The sequence below is a fragment of the Pinus tabuliformis genome, chromosome X, assembly GCF_031772625.1.
Source record: "Pinus tabuliformis cultivar Carrire ecotype Pingquan chromosome X, CPIR1, whole genome shotgun sequence".
NCBI lineage: Eukaryota > Viridiplantae > Streptophyta > Pinopsida > Pinales > Pinaceae > Pinus > Pinus tabuliformis.
Genome location: NC_142308.1, coordinates 907,821,277 through 907,846,928, shown reverse-complemented (window position 1 = coordinate 907,846,928; position 25,652 = coordinate 907,821,277). Strand labels below are relative to the sequence as shown.

The window sequence follows — 25,652 nt, the reverse complement described above, 5'->3', positions numbered from 1 at the left end:
TCGGGAGGTAAAGCTCAGCAGTTGTGTGCCTTCCGATATCAACCTCCGCCGTCCGATCTGGTTGGGTGTTCTCCACCGTCGATCTCCGAAGTTGCAGCCCATCCACATCAAGTCAGAATTTTTGCGTGGAGTGAGGACAAAGCTTGGTTGACTGCCGTCCTGTCTGCGATGGAAGAATTAATGGTTTTAATGGTTGGTCGTAAGTTTTGGTGAGGCCCGTTTTAAATGGTTATGGGCATACGTCCCATTTATATTTTTATATATGCATTTACGTAAGTTTAGGTGTAGGCCATTTAATATGGTTATGGGCCACGTTAGTTTTTTTTTGTTTTCATATATGACTATGTGTGTAGTAGTTTTAGTGTAGAGTGGCTGCGGGAGCATATAGTGTTGTGCGCGTTTCTTTTGGGAGAGGTGTATTGTGCCTGCGCACAATTTTTATGTAATTGTATTATGTTGTGGCTGCGCTCGGTGGAGCAAATTTTTGTAAACGCACAGCAGTGCGAGATATGAAAGAGGTGATGTAATTGTTTTTGACCCCCATTGTAAAACAGAAGATTATGTAATTTTCACAGCAGTGGAGTATGTAATTTTTGTGGTAAATGTTGAACGCACAGCAGTGCGGAAAATGGAACAGGGGAGGCATGTAATGTTTGTTTGCCATTGTAAAACATAGGAGCAGCAAGAAATTGTTCTGTAATATCCACAGCAGTGGAAAATCTATGAGAGCAGCAGAGTTTTATTTTTGAATCCCTCTTTGCACAGAGGATGATACAATTTTTGAATCCCTCTTTGCACAGAGGATGAAGTTTGTATCAGTCTTTTGTTTTAAATCAATAGAAGTTTTTACTGTGTAATGGACTGTGTTCTGAGTTAATTTTTTTTATTAAAGAGGTTCTCTGCAAATGATCCTGGACAAAGGAAACAGAGCATTGGCTCTGTGCTGTGGTATTTGCTTGAATGGTTTTTGGTATTTTCTCCATGTAAAAATGTCCAACAAGCTTTGCATTATTTTTTATTGCGACTTTAGTATCATGTAAAAAAGAGAATAGTCGTTCGACTGAAGGCGCAATCTCAAACACTCTGTAATCATATAAATGTTTTGCATAACTCAATGACTTTTTATGGTTTTATTGAAGAAGATGTGTTGAAGGGGACAAACATATTTCTACGATTGCTAATACAAAATTAGTTAGAAAGATCTTAAACCCTAGTTTGCCAGCATTTGATTTCGTTGCATTCCATGATTTCTTCACTAAGGCTTCCTACTCCTCTGTAAAATCCCTCGGTCGTACGTTTGTAATTTTCTTCTCCTTCCAATATGGATGTTAATACCTACATTCAACCAATATGGATGTTTTATTGAGAAAATTTGGCCAATAGAACTGTGTTATCGAAGAAATAATTAAAGATTTTCTACGATTAAAAACTATTATATCAATTGAAAGTAAAACTCACATTTGATTTTGAAAAATACCTACTCATACAAATATACCTGACTACCTTCGTTTAAAGTGATGGAAAGGCTTTGCATTATAAAGGAATACTCTTCCACTATTATTCTAAGACACAAAAGCACTGAGTGCTTTATCTGCAGGGAGCCACTGGCTCCCAAACATAACAAGTGAAGATGTAAACAATTTATTGAAAATAGCCCTTGGAAAATAAGTTAGTTGCCAAAATGGGTAATATATACAAGAAAACTAGAACCAAACAACCGAGGGCGTAAAGAGTTTATGGCCAATATCCCGGAAATGAGAAGTTAGTTTGCAAAATGGGTATGGAAGGCCTGATATTGATTTCATCCAGTCACTGTAAATTAGATAAATAAAAGTCACTAGGGCATGGACACATAGTCTCTATTTCCACCATTTGAACAACTTGGTTCATTGTTGGATGTTCTTGAGTATTGGAAGCTATGCACCTCACAATGATTTGTAGAATAGCCTCCATGCTTTCTTTGCAAGTGTAATCACAACGTGAATCAGCAAATTCTTCCAGCGTATTTTCCCTTAGTAGTGTGTTCACCTGCATTTGAAATAGAGATAGATATCAATGATAGTGTATTCTATTCTATTATATCAATGAATTTGTATTTTCATAACTAACTATTTTAATACCAAATTATCATTATTATGATACAATGATAAATTTGAAATTAAATTATTATTACTATGGGGAAAGGAAAATATAACTTACCCATCCAACAACATTCAAACCTTTGACTATAAATGATTGGTCTGTTGGCCGTTTGCCGCTAAGCAACTCTAGCAGAACAACTCCAAAGCTGTACACATCAGATTTCTCTGTTGCTCGCCCACTTTGCAGATACTCTGTCAATTGGACCAAGATATATGACTACCTATAGTGATACAAAATCTCTAAATCCTGTGAAGGGGATAGAAGTAAAGGAAATCAGTACCTGGTGCCAAGTAGCCAAATGTGCCAGCTACAATGGTGGTCACATGTGTCTCATCGTCTTCCAAGAGTTTTGCAAGACCGAAATCTGATACATGTGACTCCAAATTGTCACCCAGCAATATATTGTTGGACTTTACATCACGATGTACAATGCGAGGATAGCAATCATGGTGCAGATAAGCCAGACCTCGAGCTGCTCCAATTGCTATTTTTAATCGAGCACTCCATTCTAGAGTTGAATCTGTTTCTCTATGTTCTGGACAACATTGAAAATATTGTGACAGACATTAAAATCAGAACTAGTCATCTTTAAGGATTCCATGAAAAGTAAAATTCGACAAATTGGTGTTGTCAATATACTAACCATGTAGTAACTCGTCTAAGCTTCCCAGAGGCAAGTAGTCATAGATAAGAAGTTTGGCTGATGGAGAATTGCAATAACCACGCAAATTCACAAGGTTTCTATGCTTGATGCTTCCCAAAATCTCAAGCTCTCTTTCAAACAGGCGATCTGATCTTACCCCGTTGTTCAGAGTTTTCTTCACTGCAAACGCACTATTGTCATCCATCACCAATTTGTACATGGTACCAAAGCCTCCAGACCCAATGATATCAGTATCATCAAGTGTTTCAATTCTCTTTATTATATCCTGGGATGTATACGGCAGATCTCCATGGAACATGACCAGCTTAGCATCTATGATATAGCACATTCCAGAGAACTTTTTATCAATTACACGCCTGAATAGGTTAATGCAAGTTTAAAGAGCTTGGAAAAATATACTTATTTGCATACCTGTTTCCTGCAAGAGCTGCTGCTCCATTTTTGTGTAAGGTTGCTTGGCCATGTCATTCTTGCACAAAAAATAGTACCATAAGAAGAACAGAAGCACAACTAGAGTCATGCCCATTGTCACCATTGCTCCAATAGGAATTCCATTTGAAATTCACCCTGACGGCTTAGTTGATGCTGATAACATCAATAGTAAGAATTCAGTAAAACAAAGTGAAAATATATCAAGCTAAAGTTCCAAATTTCCCATTACAATACGCAACAACAATAGCACAAGGGTGAAATCAAATTCAAGACACGTGGCAGGGAAAGTGAAAATGAACATATAAGAGACCAATGTGAAGCCTTGGAGGTATCACCTGGATCTACATCACAATATGAGTCTGGTATTAAAATGGGAAATCCCAATGACTTCTTGCAAAGTGTGTCCAATTGTTGACCGTATGAATCCAAGTTATTGACAAACCTAAAATTCACATCCAAGAAGTGATTCTCTTAGATTTTAAAACAATAAAAATGTTTCAAAAATTCAGAGCGCAAAATATTGAAATTTAACATAAGGAAGATTAAATCTTATATAAATAATCTCGGCTACACTCATTGACAATAATCTTAATAAAATTACTATTTTCAAAACTGGAATAAGGCTTTCCATTTTGAAAACTGTAAGAGAATGCGCCTTAAGCTTTGCATTCTTTTCGATTCAGACGTCAGTATAATGTAAAAAAGAGGAGCCGTTTAGCTGAAGGGGCAATCTCAAACACTTTGTAACCAAATAAATGTTTTGCATAACTCAATGAATTTTTATTATTTTATTGAAGAAGATTTGTTGAGGGGAACAGATAGATTTTCGTGATTCCTAATACAAAATTACCTTAGAAAGAAATTAAACCTTAGTTCGGCAATATTTTATTTCATGTCATTCAATGATTTCTTAACTAGGGCTTCTTCCTCCTCTCTAAAAGCCCTCGTCCGTACATTTGTAATTGTTCTTCTCCTTCCACTATGGATGTTACTACCTACATTCAACCAATATTGAAATTTAACATAAGGAAGTTTAAACTTTATATAAATAATCTCGGCTATACTCATTGACACCATATTTTAATAAAATTACTATTTTCAAAAGTTTGATAAGTCTTACCATTTTGAAAACTGTCAGGGAATGCGCCTTAAGCTTTGCATTCTTTTCGATTCAGACGTCAGTGTCATGTAAAAATGAGGAGCCGTTTAGCTGAAGGTGCAATCTCAAACACTTTGTAACCAAATAAATGTTTCGCATAACTCAATCAGTTTTTATGGTCTTATGGAAGAAGACTTGTTGAGGGGAACAAATAGATTTTAGTGATTCCTAATACAAAATTACCTTAGAAAGAAATTAAACCATATTCCGGCAATATTGTATTTCATGTCATTCAATGATTTCTTAACTAGGGCTTCCTGCTCCTTTGTAAAAGCCCTCGTCCATACATTTGTAATTTTTCTTCTCCTTTCAATATGGATGTTACTACCTACATTCAACCAATGTGGATGTTTTGTTGAGAAGATTTTGCCAATAGAAATGTGTTATAGAAAAAATAATTATAGATTCCAGAAATCCTGTTGCAGCGAATGATGTATTCTCGAGAGCTTAATCGAGATAAGGAAATAATGGGAGAACTAGCCCTCTTACCATCCCATCATCCCCAATCACTAGTGCAGGCAAACCCAGATCTTTAACTTTTAACTTTATCCTATAGCTCTGGGACAGTTATTATGAGTTTGGCTTTCGAATCGTGGACCTATTTGGCTACTTCCATGACGGTACACACCACGGTCACTATTAAATAAATCCATAAAAAGGAAAAGAGTCATTACATAGTTATAAACATTTTTTATGCATCAAATCCCTTGATCGGGCATCTCACCTATTACGAGGAGCCATGATAGCTGTATCCACGAAGGCTTCGAGAGAGTTCCTTTCGAAAACTCAACTCAAATTTCATAACTAAACCCTCATGCTGGAAAATGCACAATGGCTTGAGAGTAGCTTCGGGAGAGGATGAGGGTAGTTCCTCTAACTTCCACGTCAAATATGAGCTGTCAATCTGAACTCAGCGCATGGAATCCCTTTTTTGGGGCATCCCACTAATTACGAGAATCCTGACAGTTGTATCCACTAAAGGTTCAAGAGTGTTCCTTATGAGGAATTGACACAATGGTGGTCATACCCATCCTATCAATGCAATTGGCGGGGAGAAGCATCATTACACAATAAGACCGCGAAAGAGATGAGCAATGAGAAGCTTAGAAATAAATTTAAAATAATAATAAAAATAAAAATAAAAATCATTTTTATAAATTTAACATTATAACATGGTTGTTTAATTTTTGGCCAGCCCTGGAATTAATTGAATTTCAACTCATTTTAGAATGGGTATATCCACTCCTCGGACAGGGATAATCAACTAAAAGCAAAGTACACAAAAAAACAACAAAGTTTGTCGAGAAAGAAAAGGAAATTAAAAATAGTCAAAACAACAACACATATAGACATGCATCCACAACTTGATACAATTTTCCACCAAACTAAAACACTTACCTAGAGAGGTACCGGTTCATACTAAATCTTGATGGGACCTTTAGGGTCGAAGCATCAAGATCTAGGAATAATGGAGTAATAATGCATGAGAATGATAGTATCATTTTTGCTTTCTCCATTGGCATATCAAACAAAAGCTGGATTTGAGGCTCCAATTCAAGGACTAACTTATGTACTGAATAAGGAAATCATACACTCAATATTAGAAGAGACTTTACGCTCGAGTAGTTGGGTTTTAGATAAATGGTGTATGAGAGATTGGAGTATTCAATATGCCTTAAAGGAAATTAGGTGTTTTGTTGCAAATTATTTTAATAAGGTTTTTCTATGTAACAATATGGTACAATAAAATGAGGAACTAGATATGCAACTACTCAAATCATTTACGACTAAAGAAAATTTAGGTGATAATTCATACCACTCCATGTCGAAAGAAAATAAGGAAATGTGTGACACAAGTGCATATATGGGAACAGGGGCACCTCTAGTCATGTTAAATATACAATTTCTTCAAACTTGTTAGCTCACGAAGGCATGGTGGCATCACATCCATGATACAAGCGCGAGGAAGAGATTGTATCATGTGAGGTGGCCTAAGATTATAAAAGGTGGAGAAAACAACCAAAGAATTAAGGGATTGAGAATGAATGAATTTGAACGAAGGGGATTTCCATAAGGAAGTTGAGGTTTTTAAGAATATTGAGTTCAAATGGAAAATTATATAGAACATCATAAAGGATAATGATGCAAAATCCATAAATGGAAAAATCACAGACCTAGAGGACAACATAACAAATGACAACCTAGATATTAATAATAAACTGAACCATCTCAATATTGACCTAGGTATTGGTAGTTCAGCTATTTAAGACAGTTAAGGGGGTGTAGCAAACATCAGAGCTAAACTCTTAAGAAATTATGGATGAGAGCCAAGGTTGCATGCCATCATATTCGCAACTAAAATATGAAGAGGTTTCTTCATTTTTAAATTTAATTATAGGATTATCGTTTTTTGAACTTTGATGAGTTTTGCCACATAAGTTTTAGAAATTACAGTGGAACCTAGCTTCATACAATGTGTTTTGATTTTACAAAATGGAACTCGATCCTTTATCTCCTTTTCGTTTTTAGTTTGGTTATTGGATGCAATTTGATACTATGGTTTTCTATGAGTTATTAAGTGTTATAGCTAATTTTTAGGATTATCTATGACTCTATTCTAATGGACCATGTTTGGCACTCAGAAAAATAATTCAACAAAATTACTAAAAAGGAGGGGAGTGAAATGAAAAAATTTGACTCTCTGCTTGCCCTAAAGACTAGGCAGCCCAACCCGCACAACTGTCTGTTTTGTCAAAGCCTAAATGGAATTGTAACACTAGAAGGAAAGTTAAAGTAATCCATACAAATGGATACTTAATGAGAATTATTTGAAATAAAAAATATGGTGAACTCTACTCTATGCTTACATATTGGCCTTTCCTATTTTTGTTTTCTTTTTAAAATTTTGTCTGGGTGGGGGTTGGGGTAAGAGTTGGGAGTGTTGTGTTTTGTGGGGTTTTTGGATGAAAAACTATTGTTCATAGATTTATATGCAATGGTTTTGGTAGTTTTTATAGTTTTCAAATGATAAATTTGATGTTACTATTGTATGGCGGTTAGTGGATGCTTATGAGAGATTGAAATAAATTGATGTCATGTATAAAAAGCAAGGTAAATAAACATAATAATCAACACAATATAGAAGTAATAACACACACTAACAAGAAAAAAATATAGAAGCAATCACACACACTAACAACCCCAAGAAATACCCTAGGAAAACTGAAACTCTAGGGTAAAACCCAGCAAACAGAATTCCATGAAACCCTAGCCAAGATGGTAAACCCTTGGCCCTTTACAACTCATAACTGGGGAGCCCACATTTGATCAACCCTTGGCACACTACAATGGAGACTAATAAGCCTATTTATATTCTTTTTTCCATCCAAATATAATTGGCGTAATACCATGGGCAAGAAACCACTAGCTCTAAACTAGTTGTATGCTTGTTTTGGGCAGTTGTTAATTTGGTTTTACCATAAATATAGTATTAAAAATGTATTTTTTCTGCTTTACATTAGAAGAGAGTCATGACTATGTTGAGTAGATTTAACACATGTCTCTTATATCAAAAGAATATTTTTAACATCGCTCATTATTTTCTATCGACCGGGCTTCATTATGTTCTGTTGGAGACAATGATTCCTATGAAAGGGTTACTAATTTTGGTGATGATTTTTTCATTGCTCTGTAATTTTCCATTTTTTTCGAGCTTCATTGATGGTTTTGAAAGAAATTTCTTCCAACGCTTTACATTTTATGTGGCTGATTGAGTTTAGAGTTCTTAATTCTTGTTAATTAGTTGACCAACACCTAGTTTTTCTCTATTCGATTGTCACTTTTGCAGATACCCCTATTTGCAAGGCTAAACATGGAGGATTTAAGGATACTCTTGCTGATGACTTTCTTTCTCATGTTTTGAAAGTCTGGATTAGTGGTTACACAGATAAATCGATTAATGATTTCTTTATGCAGTTTGTAAATTTTCCTCTTAACCATTATGGTCCATGAACCATGAGTGCACATATCTATCTCTAAATGTTCTCTAGGTTCCTGCATGCATTGATTGACAAGACTCGACTTAATATAGTTGAAGTTGGTGATATTGTAGGGGGTATTGTTATATCACTTGGCTCTCAATGTGCCAGTAAGTGCAGGATGGCTACTTCTTATGCAGGATTCCCAGGTGTATATCCTACCATTTCATGTGTCAAATGAATTATTTTCTTGTTAGATGCATGATTTTTTGTGAAAATTTCATGTTGCTTACCATGTCATCTCTCCAGAGACTATTTGTCAGGAGTCACTCAAGACTATCAATAGACATTACTCTTCGGGCCTACAAGCAGTTTCAAATGTTGCAACTACAATTAAAGATGGGTTTTATGACACTGGTATTTCAATATCTATTTTCTACCACTAAATTATCATAGTAGGTTTGAATTTAGATACGTTTCTGATTTCAATTTGTCTTCTTCAGGTGCTGGTGCAGGAGTGAAGTCACGGACTGTTAATCCTTTGGCATGGGAAGGTTCTATCAATTCAAAGGTAGGATTCAATAAAAGTTAATAATGTTGTAAACAGAAGGCCTTTAATTTTTTTAGTAGTTTCAATTTTATGTTTATGTCCATACTCTTCTGTCTTTAGTATAGCTTACTATTTCCTTCACATTTATACACAGTTATACATATGTATACATGTCTACACACAAACCTTCACGATGGTATATGTATAATTACTTCATTAAATATTTGTGTGCAAGGCACTAATGGCTTTTCTTTCCACTTTCAATAGGTTGAATTTTTCAGAAAAGCACCAGATTGTCCTTTTCCCCATGGGTATCACCTCAAGAAGTGTAGTTGGACACTATGGAGTTTCACGTCAACACCTGGATCAAACAATAGTATATGGATGCTATTTTAAGCTTTTGATTTGAGTGAAGTCAATGGTGGTGTAGTTCATATGAATTAATTCATGAAGGTAAGGAATGGGAGTTGAATATTACCAGCTATAATTATTTTTCACGTCGAATCTCATAGGTGTGCAACAGCAATAGTTGCAGGGATGTTCGAAGATGAGATCATCCTGGTTGAAACAAAGGTACAAAACACCCATGTTTTATAATTTCCAAAGATGGAGTCATTCGAGAGTTGCTGCAATTGTACTTAATGTGTTTCTTGTTTTTGTGCTGTAGATTGTTGATCCTAAAACTAGATATGACAAGCCCATGATGATATATGTTGAAAATGGAATTCGTCCTAATATTTCTCTTTCTAATTTAGGGAAACTCAGACTTGCATTTAAGAAGAGGGAAACACCGCTACTGGTATAGATCTATTATCTAAAACATGACCATTCAAGGTTTCCTATTGTGGGTCAAGCAGTGCATTGGAAGATCGAAGATAGTTCCTAGGCTCTCATTGGGAAGGGCACTTCGATTGGAAGTCTACAAAATCATATTCTCCTGCATTCATTAATTAACAAATTAAACAAAGAGAGTTTCCAGTATTTAACTTAAATTCCCAAGAGAGACTATCCACTTGGAAATCAAGGGTGGCTCTCTTCGATGGAACTACAATTGGAAGGTGCTCATATTGCAGTCTAGGAAACATTTATAAGAGCTATCCAAAAATCCCTTGTATCTCTTTCAAACAAACTGAATCAACTTATATGGGCTTCAAACCCTTTGGAGGTGTATGTGCCAAAACTTGGATATATGCAGTCCCTTGACAACCTACAACCCATTTCTCCTTGGTGTGTAAAAAGGCTAGGAAATCACAGTGCCCCCTAAAGGAAAAAATATTCATGTGGTTTCTCCTTTGCAACAAGGCCCCAAGATGGGACAACTTGTAGAAGCATTCCTTCCATGGGCCTAGCAAATGTGTCCATTGTTCACAATCATCTGAATCAATGGAACACTTGATTATCAGTTATCCCTTTATGCAAGCAATATGGCAAGACACCCATATTCTAAAGGACATCTCTTATGTCTAGGAGCATCACTTGATAGAAGATGCTCTAAAAAACTATTTTTTAGGGCATCACAAGGCTCGTCATAAGTATCTTCCTTTATCTATTTCTTGGATGGTGTGGCTAGAAAGAAACCATGCCTTATTTGAAAATGTTGGAATTTCCTTCTTGAAAATTGGCACACAAAGTACGGCTATTATAAACTATTATGATCCTTATTAAAAATAATTTTCCTAATCCCATCCAAAGTAACATATCTATTAACGCAGACCTTACTTGGGGCCTTTTTGATGGAGCTTCCCAAGTTTCAGCTTCCTAAGGGTGTGGCGGTGGGCTTCTCCTTCTCTCTCATTCTCATTTCATATCCTTTTCAGCTTGTAACACTCCCACCTCAAAAAAATATGCAGACTTAATGTATCTAAAATGTTTTCTTCAACTAGCTCAAGAATACAGGATTTCCTACCTTCATGTGTATGGAGACTCAAAGCCAATCATAAATTGGCTGAAAAGAGCGTCTAAACTTTTGAGCTACCACATGTAGCCTCTTTTTCAAAATATATAACTTACCTTCTATTTTTATATTTTTGAAGGATTGACCATGTATACAGGAGCATGATTCAAGAAGCAGACAGATTGTCCAAAGTCAGCTTGGAAATGGACCCAGGCTCGCTGAAATTCACACCTTCCAAGGAAGGCCAGCAAATTGATCATGGCACTTGGTACTAAATAATGTTTTTACTATGTCTATGTTTTTTATCGAATATGACAAATAACCTTATCATTGTTTTCTGCAACTCTATATGATCTTTTTGACTATAACAAGGATGTGATGTATATAAATAGGGATTGTTAAATGATTAAATTTTGTCTTTTGGATAGCAGATCTATATAGCTAATAGGATAATAGATGTACCATTTTGAGAGGGTGCTCACTTGACAAACAACATGGATACAAATGCGTTTTGCTTTTGCAGATCTAGAATTTTTTGGAAAACTAGTTTTTAAGGTTACTTGGCCTTCGAGAATGCTTACTAGCATATATCGATGTAATTTTATTATCAATATAAAATTACAGAATTTATTTTCCAAAGGAAAAGAAATTGCACCTACATGACAAAACAAGGAAATGACATATTACATTGAAACTACATCTCATCGAAGACTGGCACAAGACATGTTCTAGTAGTAAGCTATGAAAAATGATATGTTTACATTTTTTACATGTAAGTTAGAACCCCGCCATCTAGCCTCTCGTTAGAGCCTAAATGTACCTCAGGCTGAAGAAAGACAGTCTAGGGTAACATCAAACCATACTTAACCTAGTAGCTAGCCCTACCAGGTCGGGAGAGGGCTCTTGGCTTTTCAATATCAATTAGAATATGACAACTAGGGCTTCAGATGAATGAAACGAATGTTGATTTTAGGCTAGGTATAGTAGATCAGAGGATTTTGTTTGATTTTAGATTTTGGTTGCTCGATCAATTGGAGAAGGCATATTGGGTCTCGGAAATCAACTCAGGGATATAGTCATGTCCTGTGGGGCAAGGTAGACAAGGGTTTATGTACTAGCAATGGATTTGAGATGGTAGAGAAGATAGCTGAGGAGTTGAGGAGGGCATAGGAAACTATGAATCCTCTTCAAACAGTGAAAACATTGAAAGCCAAATGCATTCCCAAGACAAAGCACTGTAAATTAGTGTATTTTATCTATTCACCTTGAATCATTTAGTTTATAAGAGAGAGAGAGAGATGTGGATACATATAAAACATCATAAAAACCTCATTACAAAAAAGAAACAATACATAAACTCACTGTCACAAGAATCCCACAAAAATAGCTATGAAACCTGGTTTTATTCCTTGTCAAACTGCTCATACAAATGTTCAGTGAGTCCAACACTTCTGCCAAAGTCCAACCTTTACAAATGACTAAGAGATTACATAATATAGGCAAGGAAACCACTCATGCTAGCTATCAGGGTTAAATCCATGACAAAATTGGTGGTTTCAACCATATCTAAACTAAGAACAAGAATATAGGCAGTTGAACAACTTGCCTCTAAAACTTAGGAATCCAATTCATTACAATTCAGAACCACTTGGAACTTCATGTATCTACCCTATGAGGTGATTTTCATCAATTCTTACATTAAATACATCATTTACCAGGGACACATTTACCAAGAAAACAAGAAAAGTCAACCACTGAAGAATTTCGGTGAAATTCTGAGTTTTAGGCTAAATTGGCAAAAATTTTCCTGATGTGTAGCGCCCTGAGCCTCATGCGCAGTGCCGTTTCATGACTACTTTTGGAGGTGTTGTGCTTCACCAAAGCAAGCCCAAGATAGCTTTTTCAAAAGCTTTGCCTGTCTACTTTCTGGAACACTTTAAATTTTCTAATTTGGAGTTGATTTACCCCTTCAAAAATCATTTCTCCCAAGACTTCTTTCTGTGGGTCCAAAAATGGCAGAGAGGGAATTTTTTAGGTGTTTTTTGACCTTTAAGTGACCCAAATCTTCTCCAAAATTGATGAAACTTTCTGGATTTCATTATCTTTTCATGTTGAATCCAAAACTACAAGCCATTTGGCAAAAGAGTGAGCCAATTCAATGCGCAGTGCCGGTGGCATTGTGCATTAGTTGAAATTTCCTATGTTCCTATTTACAAAATTGCAAAATGACAAAAAGTTCCCAAAATTTCCTCAAATTTGGCAAGAGGCAACCTCATTAAATGCTTTGCTAAGCTAATGAAGCTTTAGCCAAAATTTTGACTTTATCATGTTCTTTCTTGGCCCCCAATGCTCTCCTTAACTTATATTTTAGCCTCTTTACCCTTGTTTCGCAAATCTTATTCTCGGTTAGGTAGTGATACGCCATATGGCACAACATTTTCTTCTCTTTGTTGGCTTTCTCAAGCGTCTTCTCATGGTGAATGTTTGCCCTCTCCAACCGTGATTCTCGTTCATCCTCAATTTCTTTCTCAAAGGAGGTCATCTTGATCTTTCTTTTCTTTGCCTCTTGGCTATTTTCCCTAATCATCTGCAACTCCATAATAGCTTGCTTATCTATCAGTATGTGTTTTCCTGCTCAAGAAAGTTGATGATCCATTTGGCCCTCTCAATGTTAAGTGATAAGACTTGTATCTCAGCCTCCTTCTCTTTGATAATCATGTCCTTGAGTCTTGAGCTTTTTGAGCCCAAATCATTGACATCCACCTCAATCAAAACAAAATCCCTATCTTTTCCTTCAGGAGGGCTCTTCTCATGCATCCTTTCGTTTCCTTTATCTCTGCCCTTTGACTATTGGCCAACCTGTATAGCTAGAGAAGAAGGAAATGCCCCATTCATCCCTGGTGAATAAAACAAGACCCCTTCCACCCCTTGTGGAGATAGTACTCATTTGGTTGCTGCAAAGAGCATTCTAGTGCCTCTTTCATATGTGAAAAACACATGAATAGGAACTTCCTCTCTTTTATTTTCAGGATCCTTTTGTTGCCCGGAAGGTTCACCTTCCTCTTGAGGATCTGAAAATATTTGAGGCCCCTTGAAGCACTCATGGGCAATGAAAGTTTCTCATGGCACTCCCAAATGAGTGAGCTAATGCAAAACAACAATTTTGGTGACAGAAAAATGATAACCGCTATTGAGATGTTGTGGATATGGTTTTAATTTTGCAATCACTGTCATCCTCTCTATGCTTTTGCATATGAAATAAGGGATGCTCATCATTCTGAACCCGGTGAAATGCATGAGAAATCTGATGTGGTAGGCATAAAGTCTGGAACAAACTGCTCCTCCAAGAATTTAAAAGGAAACACCCTATTGAGTTTACCATGATACTTGGCCTCGATATAAGGCTCATAATGTTGCTTACTAATATTTCATCTTTTGTTCCACTTTTCCCCTACATCTGGAATTCTTGTGGCTTCTGCAATGATAGTTGGTGAAAGAGTGAAGTTAACCCCAGCAAGATGTACCATATTATTATCCATGTTTATCACAAACTACCTTGCTAACTCATGGTGATATTTGACCCTCTCAACCATTTCACAAAACTCAAAACAGGACTGATATCTGAAACATGTGGTGGCTCGTAAGGAAGCAAGGAGTTCACTCATGCTGATAGGTTCCTCCCTAATGATTTTTCCACCTTTGTGATGCTTCCTGGGATGCACATTTCTTTCCCTTGAGCTATCACTAAGTGTGTCTTCTTAAAAATCTCATTCACTACTTCTTTCCATGATTGTCTTTATGATATAATGTGATGATGATATGGTGAACAATGGTAATGGCTGGGGACAAAGAAAATCAGTATGAAGAGATTTTATAAATGGAACAGTAGTAATGAAGTGGTGTAGGGGAATGAAGGGAAAGATTTGGGAAACTAGGGTTTTGATTTATGAAGGACTTAGGGTTAAATAAAGGGGATTAGTTTCTTAGGGGAATAGGGAAAGAGAAAATAGAATCAATGGGTAGTTTTAGTACAATGAAGTTGGGAAAAAGGACAAAGGATTTTGGTTTTGAAATGAGGTGAATGTTTTGCAAAGAGGTGAAAAAGGTATGGAGGCAAGCTATGGTTTTGATTTTAGGAAGCAAAACTCATGAACAAAACATGAAGAATACGTATTTCAGCTCAAGATAGATGAACACTTACTTGTGGGAGGTGAATATGGCATTTGGTAGAATTTGTGATGAATTTGAGTGAGTTTGGAGCCTCCTTGGCCAATGCGCAGCGCAGTGGGCCTAATCCGCGGTGCCTACCTGATGTGCAGTGCCTGAGTAATTTTACATAAAGAAAAGTTGTCTGATGCACAGTGCTAGTCTGATGCACAACGTCAACCCTCTTATGTAAAACGCCAGGAAAATTTGCTGCAAATTCCGAGTTTTCTTCCTCTTTTGTTCAATATTCCTTCAAAACAGAATTTTGGCTCTCCAATTGACCTTTTGCACAATGGAATGACTTGCTAGCATGAATTTGCTTTATATATGATACACTTTAATTTTTCTTCATTGTAAACCCACTTTTCTAAAGTCTAAGTCACTTTTTCAAAAACTATTTTTCAGTTTGAAGTTTGACTCTTTTTCCTGGCAATTTGATGGACTCATGTCTTGATGCTTTTGTTTTTGCAGTGGCAGGAGTTGGAAAGGTGACCAGGAATAGCTGCTGAGCTTATTACATATAGAAACAATTAAATTACATGAAATTTTTACAAAAATGGGAAAACTCTGTTTTCACCTCAAAACAGAGTTTTGAGGTGAAAAAGATTTATTGAGCACATAAGAAGTAAATTTATGATCTTATGAACCCTTTTTTCCTCCTCATGTGCCTTCTCACATTTTTATTCAATTTTGGATGACCATGATGACATACCCTAAGACCTAGTGAAACTAAACCCTAAAACTGAATGAAATGAACTGAAATGACTATAAATGTCTGAAAAGAGGTTTGAATAAGCCAACAGGGATATGACATGAGGGAAACCCAAATGAAACAACTACCATGAGTTGATCCATGACCTAATGGAATGCATCTGATCGAATGAGACAGCTAATATGCATGCAAAAGAGCAATTTGATCACCGATGGAAGTGTGAAGACACTCACACTAACATTGGCTCCAATGGGGATGGTAGCTCCTGGGAGGTGCCAAGAACCATAGACCTCTGGAAAAGTAGACTAGTGCCTTCATCTATTGGGCAATATGGAGTCAATAACTCAGAACACCAAAACAAACACCTTGACTCAAGACTCATAGCTAAACCGACTCAACTAAGACAAACTCAACAGCTTACACTAAATAATCAAAAACTGAAGCCAGGCATTCAAATTTATAGCCTTCACTTCGGGCCCCAAGATAAATGAATGGTGACAGTGCAAACTTTGCAATGAAAGGAATAAAATGGTATGTATAATGACAAAATGTGATAGCAGAATTTTTTTTAGAGATAGTACCGTTTCAGAAGACAAACATTTACTAGTCCTCCTAAACAGTCTTCCTCGTTCATTTCTTTGAGTAGAAAAGCATTTTTCCCTCTATATGCAGCAATTATGTATGGTCCCTTCCATAGGTTCTCGAATTTGCGGTGCTTGCCTTTATCCTCGTTTTTAGCATCTCATCGTAACACTATGTCTTCAATATGAAATTTGCCTAACTTTTCCTTCCGACCATAAATATTTTTAATTCTCTCCTGCAGCCTGAAGGCATTGTGAAAAACTTCCTCTCTCGTCTGTTGTAAATGGATCATTTGGCTTATTGTCCACTCAAAATGATCTTCCTCGCTGCCAGCTTCCTGCAGAAGTTTAACAACCAGGACTGTAAGAGATGTCGGGAATACCATGTCAATATTGTATACAATCTAAAACGAAGACATTCCTATTGACTTCTTTTGGCTTGCTCTTTCAGCCCATAATGCATTAACCAATTTTTTATGTCAGCTCTTCTTATTGGTTTCCAGCAGCCTGTTAATGATGTTGACCAATGACTTGTTTGAAGATTCAGCCAATCTATTACCTTGTGGATAATATGCAGTAGAATGTCCTAAGGTAATTTTGTATTTGCTGCAAAATTCAATCATATTTTTGGGCTTGAAAGCGGTTGCGTTATTTGTAATAAGTCTGTTGGGACAATCAAAACATGACAAATTATTTGTTTCAGGAAATTGAATTATTACTGAGTTCGTGGCTTGCTGAGTGGGAACTGCCTTAATCCACTTTGTGAAATAATCTGTTTCTGTCAAGATCTACTTCTGTTGAGCTAAAGATGTGGGATGAATCTCTTCAATAAAATCTAGGCCCCATTACTAAAATGGTGCACTAACTTCGACTATCTTGAGAGGTAGAGGTTGCAACATTCTTCTTCCCTGGAAAATTTGGCATTCATGATAGCTTGTGAAAGTTTTATAAACATCAGCAAACAAGGTAGGCTAGTAGTACCCTGCTCTCAAAATTTCTTTAGCCGTCGTCTTCCAAAATAAGTGACCTCCACAGTCTCCCTTATGAAAATCACTGATGAACTTTTGGGATTCATCTTCGGTTAAGAAATTCAACAAAATACCTACGGGATCCTTCGAATAAAGTGCATTGTTCAGAATACAAAATCTAGCAGCCTCAAGTTTTAGAATTCTAACTTTATTTTTAGTCATCCCTGGCGGTGGTGAAATATGTTGAAGCACGTACACAATATCTGAATACCAAGAAGATTGGAGAAAAATTTCAGATACCTGAATCACTGAAATATCTTCTTCTTCTTCAGAAATGGCTGCAATCAAATTTATATCCAATGCATGTAGATTGGACTCCGCCATTAACTTTGCTAGACCCTACCCCTTGATTAGCTTTGTTGGCTTTATCTCCAAGTCATATTCTAGCAATGCTTCAATCCATTTGCCCCGCCTTCCTTCTGGATCTGTTTGTACCAAAACATCTTTAACTGCTGCCTTAGGGACATAAGCAAGGATATGAGAGTGAAGAATATATACCCGGAAATCTTTCAAAGCTTTAACTAAGGCAAGAGCTTTCTTCTCAATGATGTTATATTTCAAGGCTGCATCCCTTATTGTCGTGCTAAAAAAGGCAATTGGTTTTTCTAGCTCATCTCTTTTCTACATTAGAACTGCTACCATAGTATGTTTAGAAGCGAATGAAAATAATATGAAATCCTGTGAATAATCCGAACTGATCAAAATCGGGGTTGAAGATAGAGCCAACTTTACCAAGTTAAAAGACTTCATAGCTTCCTGAATCCACTTGACCACACTATCTTTCTTCAACATATTAGTAATTTCCCTCCAGTGTTCAGTTAGATTAGGCACAAAAAAATGTAAGAAATTCATCTTACTGTCAAATGCTTGGATCTCTTTCTTATTACGAGGAAAATCTGTCTTCTGTATAGCTTCCACTCTACCACGATCAATGTAGATTCCTTCCTTTGAGATTTTGTGACACAAGAAGCTTCCCTTCATCCATAGCAAACAAGCTCTTTTTGGGATTGAGTTATATTCCATATTTTCTGCAACGCTAAAAAATAATTTTCAGATGGTAAATATGCTCTTCATCTGAAATTGAAAATACAGACAAATCATCAAGATACACTACTAAAAACACATCTTTTTCATTTGCGAAGGCAATGTCCATGGCATGCTGAAATGTTGCTCCAGAATTCTTTAAACCAAACGGAATCTTGGCATAGTGGAATGTTCCCCAAGGAGTGGTGAATGTTGTCTGGTCACTGTCATCTTCATAAACCAAAACTTGATTGTAGCCAGCATATCCGTCTAGTGGCGACATGCGAGATGCTCCAACTACTCTTTGGAGAATGTGATCCATTTTCGACAGCGGGTAGTTATCTTTTAATGACACTTTATTCAAAAATTTTAATATATGCACAATTTTATCTCGCCTGTTTTTTTCCTCACAGGAACCAGATTAGAGATCCAATCTGAAAATCTGATCGGAACAATTACATGAGCCTTGTACAAATGATTTACCTCTTTTTCTATTGACGACAGCAACTTCGGATCTATCCTTCTCAGCTTTTGGCAAAATGGCTTCTGATTTGGCTTAATAGGAATTATATGTTGAATTATACTTTTATCATAGTCTTTTAAATCTATATAGACCCAAGCAAATACATCAGAAAATGAAGACAATAAACTAATTTATTTAGCTTTTACCTGAGGAGGTAATGCCTTTGACAACATCACCATCTTTGGATTCTCTGTTGTTCCAATATTTACATCTTCAACACCCTTCTTAGTCGGCACTAAGCTTGCCTTTTGGGCTACATCATCTTGATCAAATAATTCCTCTAAAGGTATAAGGCCTTTGGGAATGACATTATCTTTCAACTGTAAGAATTCCATCTGATTTACCTCTATTTTTGGTTCACCATCATCTTGCTCACCATCTATAGGTGTGTCTTTATACTTGCCTTCATTCTGCAGAAAATCATCAATCTCTTTGTCATCATGAAACACCTCCCAATATCTCAGATTATCAGGGATAACTGGGCGATGCTTCACATGAATTTCAAACTTGTTGTTTGAATCCATTGGGATCTTTAAATTATTTGCAGCTATAGCAAGAGAATCTGCAATGACATTTTGTGTACGAGGCACACATTTCAAGGTATAATACGGAAACAACCTCAAAATATCTAAAACTACTTTCTGATAAGCCCTCATTTGCAGATTTTTGGCTTGGTATTCACCCTGGGCTTGTTTGATTACTAATTTTGAGTCACCATAAACCGAATTCTCCTGGCATTCAACTTCTTTAGTATCTTTAACCCTGCAATCAGTGCCTCATACTCGGCTTCATCGTTAGAACAATCGAGAGCCAATTTATATGAACAAATTCTTACATTACTTGGGACTTTATTTGGTAGGAAAACAAGGATGTGTATCCAAATCCCAATTCTTGCACCATCCTTATTTACTGCTCCATCGAAATCCATACTCCATAAACCGGCTTCTTCCTCCAAGTGTTGGAATTCGGTTTGCTCTTCTACCTTTGGTTGTTGTCAATCAATTTTCTGCTATTGGCAGAACGTAGACTTCTCATCGGTACTTGAAAACCTTTGTCTCTCTTGATCAAGTACTGCCCTGAAATTTTCTATTATCTCTGGAACATCTTCCACTTCAACTAGCTAGCTATTTACATCAGTAAAACCATTATCTGAATAAATAACAAAATATTCTAAATCTATATATACAGAGCTAATTGGATGATTTGAAGGTTTCTCCTTGCTTGTGATCATATACTTCATCTTTTTCTCTCTATATAATTTTCTCAACTGATCAAGCACGGGAATAGTGGCATAGGAGAAATCTAATTGCAATGACCCTTTCAGTTTTGCTCCCCACAACCTAGATAAAAGCATGCCAAATCTACAGGGAATGTCGGCCACAACTACATCCATGAGAACATTCTTTGCTAGAATCTAATCTAAATTCAAAACCAAATCCTTGATAAGACCAATACTTCTGACCCTACCGGAATCAAAAGAATAGACATCATTATATTTACTAGTGATGTCGAGACCCAATTTTTCCATAATCGCCTTTGGCATCAGATTGTGCAATGCTCCTGAATCAAACATGGCGTTGTGCAAGATATACTAATGCAATCTAAGGCTGATGTAAAACAGGTATACTTCACTATCCTCAGATTGGCCTTCTAATGTAGGACCAAAAATAATCTTCGATTGGTCATCTTCCACATTAACCATATCAGACAGGGGATCTATATTCAAAATACTTGATACTTGACTCTTATAACTTCTATTCTTCATTAATTCTATCAGAGGTATTGACACTTTCAACTTAGCAATCTCATTCTCTAAGCTAAAGGTTGTAATTTTATCTACCTCTTTGACCAGAGAATCCTTCCTTTTAGAATTTTCCTTTGTTGTACTTGGCTAATTGTTCTTCTCATTTGTAGATTGTACTTTGCTGGAAGTAGGATCTGCTAGCTCCTTTCCTTTTTTCTGAACATTTGAAGAATCATTCTTAGGCTGTGCTACTTCCTTTCACTTTTGGACCGGATTGATTGGTACATCCGTGCTCCTGAGTGAATACATATATCCCCTCTAATATTCATTTGATTCTTCTTCTAAGACTGTTTCATTGACTAGTAAAAAATCTTCATCTTTCTGTATAGTCGGGCTCTCTGAATATTCCTCAACCTCCGTGATATAGATAGGCAAACCATCTACTGTAAAAAAGCGATTTTCCTATCCTATTGGATCTTCATCATCCTCTGACTCCAGGCCGTACACATAACTCTGCTTTTAGAGGTGTTTTGACTTGCTGCTGTGCTGATTGATCTTATACTCTTTGCTCCCACTGTTTGATCTTGAACTATGGTTGTTGTTGACCACGAAAATTTGGATTTCTCATTGGTGTCTCGGGATTATATGCAAGTATCAATCTATCGAAAATTTTCTCAATTTTATGAAGCAAATGATCAGCTTTTACATCTAAGGAAGAAGCCTCTTCCTTTAAGGTCACTTTTTTCTTAGTCTTCATCCTAGCTCTCTTAGCTAGCAGATTTGCCTCCACGCTCACTACATTTTTTTGCATATCCTCCAATGTAGTAGGGTCTCATTCTCTCAATTGGTATGCCATGTTGAGATCAAAAACATCAGGGAATTTTTTCAAAGCCAGCCCCATCGGTGGCTTGATATCAACTGGAATAGCATTATAGATAGTATTGAATCTCACACAGTAATCCTAAACACTTTCACTGGCATTCCTCTTTATATTTTCATACTCAGAAAGAATTTGGAGCGGAATTTCCTTTACCTCCCAACGATCGAGGAATTGTCTATGAAGAGCCGACAATGTATTGATAGTCCTTGTGGGTAGTGCTATGAACTACTTTTGAACATCGCCTCCAAAATTTTGCACAAATAATCGCATGGTCACATTCTCTTCATCTATCTCATGAAGATCAACAAACTCGTTCGTCCTGTCAACATGCTGCTACGCTGTCATACCTTGAGTAGCATCAAATAATGGTATCTTACTTTGGTAATCAGTAGGAACCGCATCCGAGTTATGTGGCAAAAAGAGAGGTGAATATCTAGTAGCCATTACTCGAGGTGTATTGGAAACTTGCGTTGGGGAAACAGGAGGATTTATAACAACAATGAGAGTTGATGTGATGGGTGTTTGAGGGGTTGAAGGAGGAAACCAATTCAATACAGTTCCGAACCACTTAGAACTTGATGTATCTACCCTATGAGGTGATTTTCATCAATAATTACATTAAATACATTATTTACCATGCATACATTTACCAAGAAAAGAAGAAAAGTCAACCATTAAAGAAACTGGGCGAAATTATGAGTTTTAGGCAAAATTGACAAAAATTTTCCTGATGCGCAGTGCCCCAAGCCTCATGCATAGCGCCGCATCATGACTACTTTTACAGGCCTTACACTTCACCAAATCAAGCCCAAGATAGCTTGTTGGAAATCTCTACCTACCGAATTTCTGGAACACTTTAAATTTTCTGATTTAGAGTTGATTTTCCCCTTCAAAAATCATTTCTCCCAAGACTGCTTCCCGTGGGTCCAAAAAGTGGCAGAGAGGGCACTTTTTAGGTTTTTTTTGCCCCTTAAGGGACCGAGATCTTCTCCAAAATTGATGAAACTTTCTAGGTTTGATTTTTTTTCATGATGAATCCAAAACTACAAGCCATTTGGCAAAAGAGTGAGCCAATTCAATGCGCAGTGCCAGTGGCATTGCACATCAGCTGAAATTTCCTGTGTTTCTATTTACAAAATTGCAAAATGACAAAAAGTTCCCAAAATTTCCTCAAATTTGGCAAGAGGCAACCTCATTAAGTGCTTTTCTAAGCTAATGAAGCTTCAGCCAAAATTTTGAGTTTATCATGTTCTTTCTTGGCCCTCAAGGCTCTCCTTAACTTAGGTTTTAGCCTCTTTACCCTTGTTTTGCAAATCTTGTTCTCGGTTAGGTAGTGATAGGCCATATGGCGCAACATTTTCTCCTCTTTGTTGGCTTTCTCAAGCATCTTATCAAGGTGAATGTTCCCCCTCTCCAACCATGATTCTCAGTCATCCTCAATTTCTTGCTTAAGGGAGGTCATCAAGATCTTCTTTTCTTTGCCTCTTGCCTATTTTCCCTAATCATCTGTAACTCCATAATATTCTGATTATCTATCAGTTGTGTGTTTTCCTACTCATGAAATTTGATGATCCATTTGTCCCTCTTAATTTTAAGTGATAAGACTTGTATCTCATCCTCCTTCTCTTTGATAATCATGTCCTTGAGTCTTGAGCTTTTTTAGCCCAAATCAGTGACATCCTCCTCAATCAAAACAAAATCCATGTCTTTCCCTTCAGTATGGCTCTTCTCATGCATCCTTTGCTTTCCTTTATCTCTGCTCTTTGACTACTAGCTAACCTGTATAGTTGGAGAAGAAGGCAAAGCCCCTCTCACCCCTGGTAAAGATAACATTTTCCTATGGTGTGGTGAAGAAAATGAGACCCCTTCCACCCCTTGTGGAGATAGTACTCGCTTGGCAGCTGCAAAGAGCATTCTAGTGCCTCTTTCATAAGTGACAAAGGAATAGGAACCTCCTCTATTTTATTTTTAGGCTCCTTTCGTTGCCCAGAAGGTTCACCTTCGTCTTGAGGATATGAAAATATTTGAGGCCCCTTCAAGCACTCATGGGAAATGAAAGCTTCCCATGGCACTCCCAACTGAGTGAGCTAATGCAAAACAACAATTTTGATGACAAAAAAATGGTAAATGCTATTGAGCTATTGTGGATATGGTTTTCTTTTTGCAATCACTGTCATCCTCTCTATGTTTTTTCATATGAAATAAGGGATGCTCATCATTTTGACCCTGGTGAAATGCATGAGAAATCTAATGTGGTAGGCATAAAGTTTCGAGAACCTACCCTCACATGTAAAGTATTTGATGATAAGTTTCATGAGTGGAACATACCAATCCTCCAATAATTTAAAAGGAAACAACCTGCTGAGTTTACCATGATACCTGGCCTTGATATAAGGCTCATAATGCTGCGTACTAATATTTTTTCTTTTGTTCCACTTTTTCTCTACATCTGGAATTCTTGTGGCTTCAGCAATGATAGTTGGTGAAAGAGTGAAGTTGACCCCAACAAGATGTACCATATTATTATCCATGTTTATCACAAACTACCTTGCTAACTCATGGAGATATTTGACCCTCTAAACCATTTCGCAAAACTCAAAACAAGACTGATATCTAAAACATGTGGTGGCTAGTGGACAAGTAACAAGTTCACTCATGCTCATAGGTTCCTTCCTAATGATTTTTCCACCTTTGTGATGTTTCGTGGGCTACACATTTCTTTCCCTTGAGCTATCACTAAGTGTGTCTTCTTCAAAACCTTATTCACTGCTTCTTTCCATGCTTGTCTTTATGATATACTATAATGATGATATGGTGAACAATGATAATGGGTGGGGAAAAAGAAAATGTGTATGAAGAGATTTTATAAATGGAACAATAGTAATGAAGTGGAGTAGGGGAATGAAGGGAAAGATTTGGGAAACTAGGGTTTTGATTTACGAGGGACTTAGGGTTTAATAAAGTGGATTAGTTTCTTAGGGGAATAGAGAAACAAAAAATAGAATCAATGGGTAGTTTTAGTACAATGAAGTGGGGAAAAGGGATAAAGGATGTTGGTTTTGTAATGAGGTGAAAGTTTTGCAATGAGGTGAAAAAAGTATGGAGGCAAGCTAGGGTTTTGATTTTAGGAAGAAAAAATCATTAACAAAACATGAAAAAGACTTATTTCAGCTCAAGATAGATGAACACTTACTTGTAGGAGGTGAATAAACTATTTGGGAGAATTTGAGATGAATTTGGCTTAGATTAGAACCTCCCTGGACAATGCGTAGTGTAGTGGGCCCAATGCACAGCGCCTGCCTGATGTGCAGCACCTGTCTTATGCACAACGCCGGTCTGATGCAGAGAGTCGACCCTTTGATGCACAGTGCCAGGTAAATTTGCTGCAAAATCGAGGTTTTCTTTCTCTTTTATTCAATCTTCCTTCAAAACACGATTTTGGCTCTCCAATTGACTTTTTTCACAATGGAATGAATTGCTAGCATGAATTTTCTTTATATATGATACACTTTAACTTTTCTTCATTGCAACCGACTTTTCTAAAGTCTTAGTCACTTTTTCACAAACTCTGTTTTTTAGTTTGAAGTTTGACTCTTTCTATTGGCACTTTTATGGACTGATGTCTTGATTCTTTTGTTTTTGCAGTGACAGGAGTTGGCAAGGTAACCACGAATAGCTGCTGAGCTTATTACATATAGAAACAATTAAATTACATGAATTTTTTACAAAAATGGAAAAACTATGCTTTGTGAAAAGGATTTATTGAGCACATGAGAAGTAAATTTATGATCTTATGAACCCTTTTATCCTCCTCATGTGCCTACTGACTTTTTTATTCAATTTTAGATGACCATGATGACATACCCTAAGACCTAGTGAAATTGAACCCTAAAACTAAATTAAATGAACTGAAATGACTATAAATGACTCAAAAGAGGTTTGAATAAGCCAGCAGGTATATGACATGAGGGAAACTGAAATGAAACCACTACCATGAGTTGATCCATGACCTAAGGGAATGCAGCTACTCGAATAAGACACCTAATATGCATGCAAGAGAGCAACTTGATCACCGATGGAAGTGTGAAGACACTCACACTAACACCACCCATCCTCTAGCTAGTGAGCAAGAAAGGG

General features: G+C 36.7%; 1 pseudogene; it reads right to left on the bottom strand.

Annotated features, from left to right (window-relative positions):
• Positions 1-1,809: 1,809 nt before the first annotated feature.
• LOC149142629 (LRR receptor-like serine/threonine-protein kinase FEI 1) lies at positions 1,810-18,651 on the bottom strand (annotated as a pseudogene).
• Positions 18,652-25,652: the final 7,001 nt, after the last annotated feature.